Raw genomic sequence first — 15,000 nt, forward strand, 5'->3', positions numbered from 1 at the left:
GTTTGTGTCTAACTGAAGCATTTTGTGCATCAATCACTCCTTGCTACATGACATCATCAGCCCCAACACACACACACATACTCACACACACACATACTCAAGCTGGGACATTTGTACAAACATTTGGTTGCTGTTGCATGTTATCTCTCTCTCTCTCTCTCTCTCTCTCTCTCTCACTCTCTCACACACACACACACACACACACACACACACAGCACTGTCTCTTTTGTGTTGAGATTTCTGTGGTATTACATGTTGAATAGAGATGTGAGATTACATATTCTAGCTGTGGAATAAAAAAGCACAAACTACAGGGAAGGAAACAAAGAACGAATGGTCATGAAACCCACACACACACACACACACACACACACACACACACACTTCATTTTGAAGGTTACATCAGCATCTGAAGGACAACATGTAAAGGAGACAACAACAAAGTGTATTTGACATTTAACCCACATTCAGTGATCCCAGCGTGAATCAGTGGAATCATGAGTCTATCCTCATGGTAAAAACCACAAGTCACAAGGACCAAACACGCTCCCCAAACACTACACGTCTGTCTTACCCTGCATCGTAACGGTAAAGATGCACGTGACAGCGGCAGACTTCAGGTGGGCCTCAGCGTGGCGACAGAGCTATTTATCGATGCTGAACCTCCACTAAATCCAGCCTCAGCTTCTCATCCATGGCTTTTTTTCCTTCTGCTTTTTACCTGTAATTAGTGGAAGCTCTGTGATTTCAGGATTTAAAGTGAAGCAATGACAGGACCTCGTGTCGTCTAGTTTTTACCTTCTCATCTTTGCATCTTTAGCAAGTCCATTATTATCTGATAAAGAAAAAAAATGTTTTTTTTTATCTAACATTACCATCAAACTCCTGAACACCACTTGTGTATTAACGGCCTTCGAGGAAAACGTCTAGTGTCTGTAATTTCAAAGACTTACCAATTTATTACCATCTCCTCATAAATGAATGATTTCCTCATCGTTTACAGTCTGTAGTGATGGAGACACTGCACAAATTACCTACATGAAATGACCCAGTAAATCGAAAGGAAGTACTAAAAACCACCACAGCTCGGTGGGTGTGTGTGTGGGAAGGGGGGGGCATTTATTTATCTATCTATCTATCTATCTATCTATCTATGTATTTATTTATTTTTGCTGGCATGGTTTGGGTCCACTTAGTGTGAAGCGTCACAGCCAATCATTTCACAAGCAATGAAACGTTTCGATCCTGGTGGGCGTGGCCTCTTCCAGAATGACCCCGCCCACATCCACAAGGCACGAGGGATCGTTGAATGGTTTGATGAGGATGGAAATGATGTAAAATCGAATACTACGGCCTTCACAGTCACCAGCGAGCGGATTAGAGAACGCTCTCCACTACCATCGTCATCAAAAGCAACAACTGAGGGAATATCGTTTGGACTGCGTTTGAAGCTAAGCTAAGCGAAGCACAAGCTCAAAACTTTCGGGTTCTGGCGGCCCAGCACCTACTAAGACATTTTGTGGGGTCCCCCCCCCCCCTTTAATCTGGTTTTTACAGGATTCTAGTTCCTACCGAAGGAAACCAAGGACTCAGAGACGATATGAATGGTGCTTAGCAGTAGCAGTAATTATGGGATCTCGATGACAAGTGCACAAGTAATGTTCTATTTTTAATCACGTTAATGCTGTAGGCTTGTTATCAACTCTGTGAACAACACGTTTGTACGATAGACGAAGGGAGACCGCAGCGTTGAGTTTAAAGACAAACTGTCTCTTACGTTCAAACCTTGATCATTTATCCAGTCTCAGACATAGCCTCTTCTAAATTACATTCGCAATTAATGGCTTATTGTCACAGACCCCACAGTAACAAGCTCCCTGTCGTGCCATTGGCTTGCACCCCGAATGTGTGCACCTGTTCTGTGTTACTCCTTGATCAGGTTGTCGATCTACGTGTATACCCTGCTGTTTCTTTGTCTCGACGCATAGCCTTATCACGTATTGATGTCTTTGTTTTACGTGAAGTATTTCTGCCTGTGGTTTGACCGCTGCTGAGTATTCTAACTACGATTCCTGGATTGAAATGTGCTTTGTGCCAGTGACTTAAGGAAAAAAAGAGGTTTGGTTGTTGTTGTGGTTAATGCCAGGGCAGAACTGTACAGATCTTTGTGCTCTCCGTCAGGACTCCTTACTGTCTTCTGTTCCAACCCCACACACTGAGAAATACTCACTGGGATTTCACAGCCCATTAGCTTTGGATCTTGGGGGTGTCTGCAAGAGTACAACTGAAAAGCAGTGTCTAGTAATGTCTTTCTGTCTCTCTGTCTCTGTTTCTCTCTCTGTCTCTCTCTCTCTCTCTGTCTCTTTCTCTGTCTCTCTCTCTGTCTGTCTCTCTGTCTCTCTGTCTCGCCTTCTCTTTCTCTGTCTCTCTTTCTGTCTCTGTTTCTCTCTGTCTCTCTCTCTGTCTCTCTTTCTCTCTGTCTCTTTCTCTGTCTCTCTTTCTGTCTGTCTCTCTGTCTCTCTGTCTGTCTCTCTGTCTGTCTGTCTCTCCCTCTGTCTCTCTGTCTCTCTGTCTGTCTCTCTTTCTGTCTCTCTCTGTCTCTCTCTCTCTCTGTCTCTGTCTCTCCCTCTCACTCTCTGTCTGTCTCTCATCCTGTATCTCTCTCGGTCTGTCTCTGTGTGTCTCTCTCTCTGTTTCTTTCTCTATCGCTCTCTCTCTCTGTCTCTCTCTCTCTCTCTGTCTCTGTCTCTCTGTCTCTCTCTCTGTCTCTCTCTGTCTCGCTCTCTCTATGTCTCTCTCTGTCTGTCTCTCTGTCTGTCTGTCTCTCTCTCTCTCTGTCTCTCTCTGTTTCCCTGTCTCTCTTTCTGTCTCTGTCTCTCTCTGTCTCTCTTTGTGTGTCTCTCTCTGTGTCTCTCTCTCTGTCTCTCTCTCTCTCTCTCTCTCTCTCTCTCTCTGTCTGTCTGTCTGTCTGTCTGTCTGTCACTAGTAGCAAAATGGAGAGTCAACTGGGATTGTTACACTCGGATAAGGAGGATGTTTGGCTGACTCAAATGCCATTGTCAGAGCCTGGTAAAAACACTAGTACCTAGACAGGTCTTTGGCTCAATGGTCCCTGAGGCACTAGATTGTTTCCTCCTTCTATCAGATATGTTTGAAGCACCAGCATACCTGTGTCTGGGTTTCAGAAACCACAACAGTGGACAGATGAAGCAGAAACGTTTACTACTGCCGGGGCCATGTACTGCTGTCACTCCATCCCAGTATACTAAAACAGTTTTGTACCAAAACAGGGAATCGTCCCGATTACAGAACACGACTCATCCTGTGGGGTTGGAAATCATATGAAATGACACAGTTGCCAGTGTAGTGGTTTTCCCCTGCCCCATAATAGTATGATGTTCATACAAGTTCATGGCTCTTGCCTTCACGTTATCTCTAGAAACCAGGGTGTTCACAAAGTGTGAGAGCTGAGTCACAGTCCCTGATCCACCAACAGCAGATGAAAAGAGCCACACGACTCATTCGCAGACTGTTCAGTTCAGTCACACGTGAGTCATCTTGATGGAAATTTTGAGTGGCCATGCATATGCAAGGTGTGACTGGGATGCAAATGGAAGCAACTCTAGGAATGCCACTGGGAATATCACATCTCAGACCATTTCAGTGTCAGGTTGAATGCGTAACACCTGTCAGACATATTCTAAAGGCATTTGTCAGTAGTACTGAAAAGGGTAGATACACTGCTGCGCTGCTGTTAGACAGTACTGTACCATGTGCTCAAAGGGTTATTCATCACTCAGCGTTTCGGGTCGTGCTCTGATAACAATGTACACCATTTTAAACTACTGTAGGATAAGAACACAAATGTACTCCTGCTTCTTGCTTCACTGACCCCCCCCCCCATGTTCCCATGCCCAACACTCACCATTACTTCAGTGGATGATCTCGATGCTCTCACCTGAATGCTGTAGGTCTGTACCTACAGAACTATGCTCACACATGAACACCATTTCAGCACTCTTTGTACTGTCTGCCTTTATAGTATACGTTTGTAGAAGAATAATGATTTATAATCCCACCACCTGGCGTCACCCAGCAAAGGATGGGTTCAATTTGGCCCCTCTTAAGGTTTCATCATGTAGTCTCGAGGAGAAAGCCAGAGGCAACAGGTGCAACTCCCTATCTATCTAAATCTACATCCAGATTTGAAGTAAGCTGGAGCTTTAACCACATGAGGTCATGGCCGAGACGTGATGATTTTGTTATTTGTACAATGAGGAAAGAAGTACATGGAATAATTCCACTAACTCTGAAGTAATCAGCCCGTGTGGTTCTCCACTTGGAACCTCAGGTACATACATCACCTTCCATTAGCTGGTATGGTATGAGCTAACTTTCTGGCTAGTCTTTGCTATGAGAAGTTTAATAGCAAAAACACAAGCGTTTTTGTCCGGTCTCCACCCCATAACGTCACTGGACTTTTACCTAGTGTGTGCACCTGTTACCAGTTCATCCCTGGATTAGTTTGTCTTTGTATACTCTCATGCTCCTATGTTTCAGTTTGCTGTGTTACTGTGTTTATGATTACAGGTAGGTCTTTGATTAATCTGTCTGCCTGGACCTCAACCATTGCTATGTTTCAGTACCATGATTCCTGGATTTCCCTTCAAAATGAAAAACATGCTCATTTTATGCACTTGAATCCTATCTCTTCTAACAGGTATCTGTCTGTCTATCCATCCATCTATCCATCCAACTGTCTATCAATCTATCCATCCAATTATCCATCCATCCATCCATTTATCCATCCAACTGTCTATCAATCTATCCATCCATCCATCCATCCATCCATCTATCCATCCAACTGTCTATTAATCTATCCATCCAATTATCCATCCATCCATCCATTTATCCATCCAACTGTCTATCAATCTATCCATCCAATTATCCATCCATCCATCTATCCATCCATCCCAACTGTCTATCAATCTATCCATCCAATTATCCATCTATCCATCCTTCTATCCATCCAACTGTCTATTAATCTATCCATCCATCTATCCATCCATCCATCCATTTATCCATCCAACTGTCTATCAATCTATCCATCCATCCATCCATTTATCCATCCAATTGTCTATCAATCTATCCATCCAATTATCCATCCATCCATCTATCCATCCATCCCAACTGTCTATCAATCTATCCAACCAATTATCCATCCATCCATCCTTCTATTAATCTATCCAACCATCTATCCATCCATCCATCCATCTATCCATCCAACTGTCTATCAATCTATCCATCCTTCTATCCATCCAACTGTCTATTAATCTATCCATCCATCTATCCATCCATCCATCCATCTATCCATCCAACTGTCTATCAATCTATCCATCCTTCTATCCATCCAACTGTCTATTAATCTATCCATCCATCTATCCATCCATCCATCCATCCATCCATCTATCCATCCAACTGTCTATCAATCTATCCATCCATCTATCCATCCAACTGTCTATCAATCTATCCATCCATCTATCCAACCATCCATCCATCCATCTGTCTATCCATCTAACTATCCATCCATCTATCCATCCAGCCAACTATCTATCCATCTATCTATCTCTCTATCTATCTTTAACATATTTAGTAGAATGAACCCTGTTTAAAACTGACCCTGTCTTAAGGACTTGCATGTAATTCCCGTATTTAGTACGATTTTCTTGAGTAGACTTAGAGAGATGAGATAACCTGTTCACGTGTGTACGTGTCGTGTCTAAGTAGTGCACAATAAGTGTGTTTGAGCTATAAGAAACTGCTGTGCTGGACAATCCTATTTCAACCTTAATCTCCTGAAAAGGAAAGTGTCATTCCTGTGCACCAGCTTTAGAGTCGAGGAAGGAGGATTAGGCTATTTCTGGCCCTTGCTATGACTGTGTTAGAAAAGTGTGTCTAGTTAAATATTCATTGCATCATCTTCAACTGACTGAGTCCTATAACCGACACACACCCACACACACACACACACACACATACACTATGGACTATGGACTGATGTCTCATCCAGGGTTGTCTTCATTCCCAGCGTTCCAGGCTGTTCCAGTTACTGAAGAATTAATTTTGCTCAATAATTTTATACTAAACTTCTCATATATACGTTTGGTAAGGTATAGTATTTATGGAGGCTTGGAGGATAGGTGTAGAGATTATTAATGGATTACCTCACACAATACAGTAGAATAAGAATCAAAGTCTCAGAGCCTGAACCAACACAGCATTCCAATAAAAATTCTCTGTCATCATTTATGAATTAAGTTGCATAATTGAAGTCCACACTGCACTCAGTCACTTTACGTTACACCCTTCGGTACACACTTTGTTCAAACAGCTACTTCTAAACAGAAAAGGTCTTTTTTACGTTCCCGTTCCAGCGTTCCACGTCCCCTCTTTTAAGACAGAAACTGGTTCGAACAAAATAAAAAGAAAGGCTCTTTACATCCCTGCCGAAAACAATAAAACCAATAGAAACTCTCGTAGAATTTGTAATGGTTTTAATGGTTATTGGGAATTGTACTGGTTTTTATGGAAACTGTAATGCGCCCTGTGGGTCTCAACTGGTAATTTGTTTATGTTATGTCATGTTATGTCTAGTGGATGCCATTAAGGACCAATAATGGTAATGGTTTTAATGGTTAGTGGATGGTTTGTAATGGCATTTGTAGTGGAAACCATTAGAATTCCTGTGATGGTTCCTATTGTTTTTTGGGGGGTTTTTTCCTGCAGGGATGTGATAGCTTATTCTGCTAATACAAAGCCTAGGGTATAAATAAAACCAAACACTGCATTTAACCTGAAACGTGTATTTATTTATTTATTTACCATTATTTTTGGAGCATCCATTTACTTTGCAGTGTTATTTGTTGTGTGTACTTTCTACATGGATTTTCCTGGCCTCAGCCCCTCTTTGAAATCCCAGCTATAGCAGCTATCTAACGTCACGCCTTTCCGTAGGCAGGCAACTCAGGACGTTATGAATTCTGGACAAATATTTTGGCCTCTTATATAACCTGTAAAACAGGTTAAGTCGTTTTAAAAGAGCATTTTCACTCACAATTTAGGGAGATCTTGTTTGTGTTTTGGATTGTGTCAATTGAAGATGTTACTGGGTTACTGGGAAAACTGGTGAAAACGTGGACATACCAGATGGAAACAGTGGAATCGAGCGGTCAGAGTGCATTAATCTCTTCTTTCTTTCATTTCTTTATTCAGTGTTGTACAGGCGCATATGAAATATACTTCTAATGAGGGTCTGAAATGAAAACTGTTCCAGGAGTGAAGGAGAAAATGAACCATGTTCCTGCCCGGTTTCGAACCGAGGACCTTTCGCGTGTTAGGCGGACGTGATAACCACTACACTACAGGAACTGTTAGGGGGCTGACTCATGTGAGCCCAGGACCTGACGTCACGGTCAGTTTATCTTTATGTTTGTGTTTTTTGATGACGTCAAATGAAAATTTTCGACATTTTTATTTTCATTCTCTGTAGGATTTCTAATTCCAGGTTTAGTGTATTGTTTACTGTATAGTTTATTTTCTCTATTTATTAAACTTATTGTCTTTGCATTGACTCTGTCACTGTTTCCATGTAATTCAAGTGCAACAATATTAAGTTGTTGATATTAAATCTGCAGACTGCATACTCCGCTTAAGCATACTTACTATGCTCCTGGCGTACAGTGTATTGTCCATTGTTCTGGCAGAGATTTTATTTTTCATTTTTATTGATGTGATGAACTTGGGATTTTTCTTATCTAAAAAGGGATCTATAAAATGCATAGTAATCAGAACTTGGAGAAAACCCTAAATTAACCAAAGATCAAGTCAGAATTCCTCTGTTGTGGAGGTACAATTTCATACAGGTAGTTGTATAGAACATGTACACACATACGTTATTGTGTGTCATTTCTCTTGCTTCTACATGCCGGTTTATACTTGAAATAATAGACGTTCTTTTTTGTCTAATGTTGTAAGAAACTGAAGTGTAATTCATTCTTAGATTTGCACCATTCCCCCAGAATGCATTAATCTCTTCTTTTTTTAATTTCTTTATTCAGTGTTTTACAGGTGCAGGTGAAATATGCTTCTAATGAGGGTCTGAAATGAAAACTGTTGGAGACAAATGAATTGTGTTCCTGCCCGGTTTCGAACCGAGGACCTTTCGCGTGTTAGGCGAACGTGATAACCACTACACTACAGGAACTGTGAAAAGACGCTAGACCTTAGTCATTAGTTGCAACCAGTTCTATATTATATAAGCACTCCTTTGGAGATAGAAATACTAGGCAGGGTTTCAGGATAAATACATTGAATGTGTGTGTGTGTGTGTGTGTGTGTGTGTGTGGATCTTCCCATTTTGTTGCTTGTTGAACTTTGATGCTGTACCACCACCTACTGGAACTTTTAAAAAGTTCCAACTTTAAAAGTGAATTAGAGTACCGTACACACCAATCAGCTACAACATTAAAACCACCTGCCTAATATTGTGTAGGTCCCCCTCACCTTGTGCCTTAAAAAAAAAACAGCTCTGACCCGTCGAGGCATGGGCTCCACAAGATCTCTGAAGGTGTGCTGTGGTATCTGGCACCAAGACGTTAGCAGCAGATCCTTTAAGTCCTATAAGTTGCGAGGTCGGGCGTCCATGGATCAGACTTGCTTGTCCAGAACGTCGCACAGACGCTTGATCGGATTGAGATCTGAGGAATTCGGAGGCCGAGTCAACACTTTGAAATCTTTGTCATGTTCCTCAAACCATTCCTGAACAATTTTTGCAGTGTCTCAGGGAACATTATCGTGCTGAAAGAAGGAACTGCTATTAGGGAATACCGTTAGCATGAAGGGGTGTGCTTGGTCTGTAACAGTGTTTAGGTAGGTGGTACGTGTCAAAGTAACATCCAGATGAATGCCAGGACCCAAGGTTTCCCAGCAGAACATTCCCCAGAACTGACTGCCCACTTGCTGCCTAGTATATCCCACCGCTTCACAGGTGCTATTGTAATGAGATAATCAGTGCTAATCACTTCACCTCTCAATGGTTTTGATGTTATGGGAGAAATTGGAGAGTTCTTCATGAAGCATGCAAGAGACAGAGTTACTGAAAAAACTGGTGAAAACCAGATGGAAACAGTGGAACCTTGGAGCAAACCTGAAATCCATAAAATACTGAGTGACCAGAATTTGGAGAAAAGTTTACATTTAAATGTAGATACTCACAACACACCGATGATCAGTTCAACATGTCAAAACTTCTTCTCAACCAAGAACAACATAAAGGTATTTGGCTTAGCTTTATTTAGTGCATAGTGTGCAATGTGTTATTGTGTATCCTGGTATTGTGTGCGTTCTATATCGTCTAGTGTTATTATGGCGTAAAAATAAAAGTGTAATTAGTTCTTCAAACATCCCCCATCAGAATGCATTAATCTCTTCTTTCTTTCTTTAGTGGTGCAGATGAAACATCATATTTCTAATGAGGGTCTGAAATAAGCCATGTTCCTACTTGATTTTGGACAGAGGACATGTCACATTTTAGGTGAACATGATAACCACTACACTATAGGAACTGTCATGACTCACGTGAGCCCAGGAAGTGATGTCACTGTCAGTTTATGACGTTTGGATCCTTACAAACAATATGGCAGGCTTTGACAGGATGAATAAATCAAATGTGTATATATTTGAGATCGTTCCGTTTTCTTGCTTGGTGCACGTTGATGCTTTACTGCCCCCTACTGGTGTGGTGTTAGTGCTCAAATAACATGCAGAAAGTTCCAGATTTAAAAAATAACTTCAAGTATACCCTGAATAACATCTTCCGACCCCAGCGTACAGGATGTTCACAAGGGGGCGAACGTAATGAGTTCCAAACTGAGCAGCAACTCCAACTCCCAACTCCAAAATGATGTTCAGCTAGCGTTACGTTACTTTATGGCTTAGCCTGCAGTTCTAATCCTTGATTATTATTTTATTAGATTATCTCCAACACTTACCACATTTTATACTTCCAATTTTCCTCAAAAGTCCCGCATGCTAGCAAGATAGCTGGATAGTTTTGAAGAAGAAGAAGAAGAAGAAGCCTTGATTTGTCACGTATACATTACAGCACAGTGAAATTCTTCTTCTTCTTCGCATATCCCAGTCATCTCACAATCATTCATAGGGACTTGTACAGTATCGAGGACACTACTCATAATCTAAGACTAATAAACATATTTTTAAGAGCGTGTTGTTATTCAACACAGGAAAAAAAAAACCAAACACTTCTGCATCTGCAACAATCAGGAGGTTTTCCACCACAGGAAAGTCCATCCATCCATCCATCCATCCATCCATCTTCTACCGCTTACTCCTTCTTCAGGGTCACGGGGAACGTGGAGCCTATCCCAGGGAACATGGGGCACAAGGTGGGGTACACCCCGGACAGGGTGCCAGTCCATCGCAGGGCACAATCAAAAAGTCATCCAGTTCAATTCAGTTTTATTTGTACAGCGCTTTTAACAGTGGACATTGTCCCAAAGCAGCTTCACAGAAATATATACATTCAGGATATAGATTTTCAATGTATAAATTTATCCTTAATGAGCGAGCCAGAGGCGACGGTGCTGAGGAAAAAACTCTGAGACGCTATGAGGAAGAAACCTTGAGAGGAACCAGACTCAAAAGGGAACCCGTCCTCATCTGGGTCACACCGGATAGTGCGATTATAAATAAATAAATAAACACACCCCTTCTATAAATGTGCTAATACTACATGCTTAACTAGTGCAGTTGTGTAACCAGGAACATTTCATTACAGTTTCTACATGAAGTCTGTTGGAGATCATGGCATAACTGGTCATCTTGTTTCTTAGTAACATGATAAGCTGGATGTTTTGGGTCTTATTAACAGAGGGAATGACTCTTTATAGCTGCTATAATGGTTGTAATTCATAACGATAATAGGAATTTATATAGGAATAAATTAAAAATGGTCAATTCTGGCAAATTGCTATAGTATGAAATGATCCACGGGAAAATAATTCAGAAAGGGGTGTGTGAAGCGTTGTGTCTTTATTCCTTTAACTTGGTAGCTACTTTTATGCTAGAAAATTTTAGTTTCTTCATTATTAAAGGTGCTAATACAAAAGGCCTGTGTGTGTGTGTGTGTGTGTGAAACCTCTTCGAGACCAAACCACAGTTATAGCCAGTTTAGAATTTTCCAGAGTCTGCGTGTATCCGCCTGGTTGTGGGATTAATTGAGCGATGCAGAGTCTGACCATAATGGCTTTATTTGCTGGTAATAAATTGGACCGTGTTTTAGCACTTTGGCATCTCGCACTAACTCATCTTTATGGTCACAGATGGTGTGAAATTAGATTGAATGAAAACGCTTCCTGTTACAGCAACGAGGCCATGTGCTACACGGCTTCCCTCACCGATGCTGCCAGTGACTGTATTAAACACTAACACTAACCCAGGCAGTTGGTCCGATCCTAACCCTGACTCTGGCACCTTGTCCTGCGATGGCAGGTAGACGATCTGTTCCAGAATGGTTTGGATCTTTTGAGTCACCTCATGGATGGCTTTATAGACTTGTAGGCAGTTTATGCTCAAAATGGCAGCAAGGAAATGATTCATGACTCGTGCTGAAATTCTGCAGAATACTGGATTGTCTTTGTGGATTGTAGGACAGGATACGGTGCAAACCATGACCGCTACATGGTAGGAGGTGCCATTTTCCAGAATAAAAATTGCTCTCCAAGGCTGGCCTCCAGGCATAGTCACGGTCGCTTCCCCCGGCTTTCATAAAATTGCGGAATGACTGCCTTGACGGATGGAAATCTTGATGGAGCTCACTGGTTCTATCAGTGTGTAGTGCCAAACGTGGCACACGATTCTTCATACTGCAGGGCTGGAAGTCTCTCAACTAGCTTGCAGCAGTTACAAAGTCGTATTTAGCGCCACAAATTCACCATTTAATAGCTGTCCGTGCGAACCTTCATTGGCAAGGCTGAAGGCATCAGATTTTGAATCGCACCGCTTGTGTATGACCTCTCCGCACTAGTTCCATCAATCTGCCTGTTGTTGTAGTATTTGCTCTCACTCAAAAGCCACTTCTAGATAGTTTTAATGCCTATGCATTGGAAAAAAAAAAAATTACTGAGAGATTTCATTCCATAGCACATAGATAACCCTCCTTTGTCTTGACTTGATATGGTTGGGTGGATAGGATTTGGGTTTGGGTTAAGCAAGTGCTTGGCGTTCATGGTGCCAATCGAATAGCTTGACGCTTACCTAAAAATAGGACGTTCTCTGTTAAGAACTTGTTTGATGACTGTTCCCGTTAACCATCACCTGTGGGACCCTTGAGATACCCCAACATGAGGAACGGTGAGGAACATTTGCTACAACGTTTCTAGAATTGCTAATTGACACTGGAAGTGTCACTTCCAGGAGGATGGTATGGTAGGACTTTTGGAGAACATTCCGAACTATTCAGTCCTCCGTAGTGTAATATCCAGAAGCATCTTGAGGCATAAGTTTATTTCACCAAAGTGCACGAAATAAACCGATTTCTTCTGTCTAGTGCTATCAGGTTCTATGATGAGGGAAGTAAAAATGATTTGTATACTCCAACAAGACATGGTTTGTCAAGGTCGGAGTGGAAGAACTGAAGTATCCTGCACAGAGCCATGACCTCAAGCGCACCGAACACCTTTTGGGATGAACCGGAACGCTGAGTGCACCCCAGACCTCCTCGCCTAACATCAGTGTCTGATCTCACTAACGCTCTTGGAGCCGAATCCTCACAGCCACGCGCCGAAATCCCGAAATCCCAGAAGAGTGGAGCGAAGGGGGAATTGATCTGGAATGGCACGTTGATCAGGCGTCCATATACTTTTGGCTGTACAGGGTGTAAATGTACAGTATCCAGGTGAGATTATCCACTTAAGGAAAGGCAAGACTTAGGTCTAAACTGTTACTGGGAAGTGCAAACCTTTCAGTTGTCCATGTGCAACAGCACAGAGTCATCAGTTTAACGTGGGTCACAGGTTCATGGAAGTTAACGTAAGCCACCCGTCATCGAGCGGCACGTCCACGCTGATTTGTGCAGCAGGACTGTGTGTAACTAATCTGTGACAGCAGACAACCGGGAAATCAGGTTCCTTCCCACTGCGTGCTCTTTCGGGAAGACCAGCAGTAAATCGTTTGGATCGAGTGTCCTGGTCGATCGCTCGTCAGGTCTGATTGTGGGACGATGGAAAAGTCAATGGAAACTGATGAACACGAGGCTGTAACAGATGCGCGCGATGCTACTCGAGGATGAACGGCTTCCGTAAATATGTCTGAAGAGCGCATCGTAAACCGTATAGACGGCCTGTTAACGGGAACCGAGCTTGCAAATTGGACAATTCCTTTCGAATAGCTGCCAATTAACCAGCCCGTTTCACCAAGAGGTATTTAAGCAACTGTGTGTTTACGCACTCGGTTTGATACAATTCTTGTGCACGCTTATTATTATTATTATTATTATTATTATTATTATTACATTATTTCTCCAAGATTAGATCTTGTGTAGGTTTGACATTTCTGAATGATTTCTACCCCTGATCACGAAGCTCCGCCCCCAGCACCTTAGGTGGTCTTTATAGTGTCTGTAAAAAATGACTGACATCCAATCACAAACAAGCATTCCGGACCGGAAGTCGGTTTTCCAAACGGGTTTTCTCAGCAACTTTTGCTAAGGCCACAGCGTTACCCCTTGTTGTTTTGTTTGTTTTGTTTTGTTTAATCATGTTATTCCGGGTTATTTCTACACGTGAGGAATAATAAAAATCTACTATTGCACCTTTAAGCCATATTAGGTCCATCTATTCCTAGTTGTTGACGCTAGGTGGCAGTAAAACACCAATAATTACTCGTTTTTGGAGAACGTTTGATAGACAGTTTTACAGGCTTCTGTTTTCAGAAGGAAAAAATAAAGTTTAGCAAAGCGACTACTGAACTTTTGTGGTCTCGGGGGTTTTTTTTCCCCCTCCTTCTTTTCTTTTCTTTTCTTTTCTTTTCTTTTCTTTTTTTTTTTTAAGTTTCAGGTCGGTTAGATTGATCTGCGGAAATCTTGGATGATTGAGCTCTGATTCCTCTCATGCAGTTCAGGAAACATTTTGATGATATTTCAGTTAGGTTACAGTGCACTGATCTTTATAGTCTTGTAGAGAAAATATGCAGAACGCTCGTGCTGTGCATTTCGATTTGGGGTTTTTGAACGTTTTAAACTTGATGCACGTGGAGGGGAAAATATCTTCAGGATTTTTAATATTAACATTAATGATGCATGCAAAACGAGGTCACGTGGGCTGATTTGCAATCGCAATGGCTCTCGAAAAATATTATATTTGGGAGATATGTATTGTTTCCCCCTACAATCCTAATTAAGGTCTGTAGTAGCTACAAACAATTTTCCCGACTTGCACTATTTTCCTCTCATGCATTTGAATCCTCACTCTGTCAGTGTGTGTAACCACCAACACCACCTCTGTCATCAGACAGGTCTGTCATCACACTCTCAGGGGTACTAAACTGTGCCTTTCCTTGTCGCTGTGGTGGCATTTTATTTCCACTTTTACCCCAAACAGTGTGTGCAGTTCATCTTTAAAGCTTTACTCTTGAATAATAATAATAATTACAGTACATTCATACAGCCTGCTTTGAATAATCTTTTAAAGGTACACTGGGGTATAACTATGTCACCTGTATATCAAAGGCACCTCAGTGACAGGGAAAGATAGGCCTAGATTTTAATACCATTATTTTTCTGAAAGATGTTATGGAAAGGCTCAGTGATAGGTTTCTTTTTAATTTTACATCATCGCTTGAATGTAGGCCTACTGCACTTTCAAAATGATTTAAATACATAATTGTACCTCGTACATCTTTTTTTTTTTTTTAACTGGCTTTCAT

At 41.6% G+C, this 15,000-nt stretch overlaps 2 non-coding genes across 2 annotated transcripts; both read right to left on the minus strand.

Moving 5' to 3' along the window:
• Positions 1–7,355: 7,355 nt before the first annotated feature.
• On the minus strand, positions 7,356–7,428 carry trnav-aac (transfer RNA valine (anticodon AAC)). The gene has a single exon. It is a non-coding gene; the product is annotated as a tRNA-Val (tRNA).
• Positions 7,429–8,190: 762 nt separating this feature from the next.
• On the minus strand, positions 8,191–8,263 carry trnav-aac (transfer RNA valine (anticodon AAC)). The gene has a single exon. It is a non-coding gene; the product is annotated as a tRNA-Val (tRNA).
• Between the last annotated feature and the right edge of the window lie 6,737 nt (positions 8,264–15,000).

This window comes from Ictalurus furcatus, chromosome 17, assembly GCF_023375685.1.
Source record: "Ictalurus furcatus strain D&B chromosome 17, Billie_1.0, whole genome shotgun sequence".
Lineage (NCBI taxonomy): Eukaryota > Metazoa > Chordata > Actinopteri > Siluriformes > Ictaluridae > Ictalurus > Ictalurus furcatus.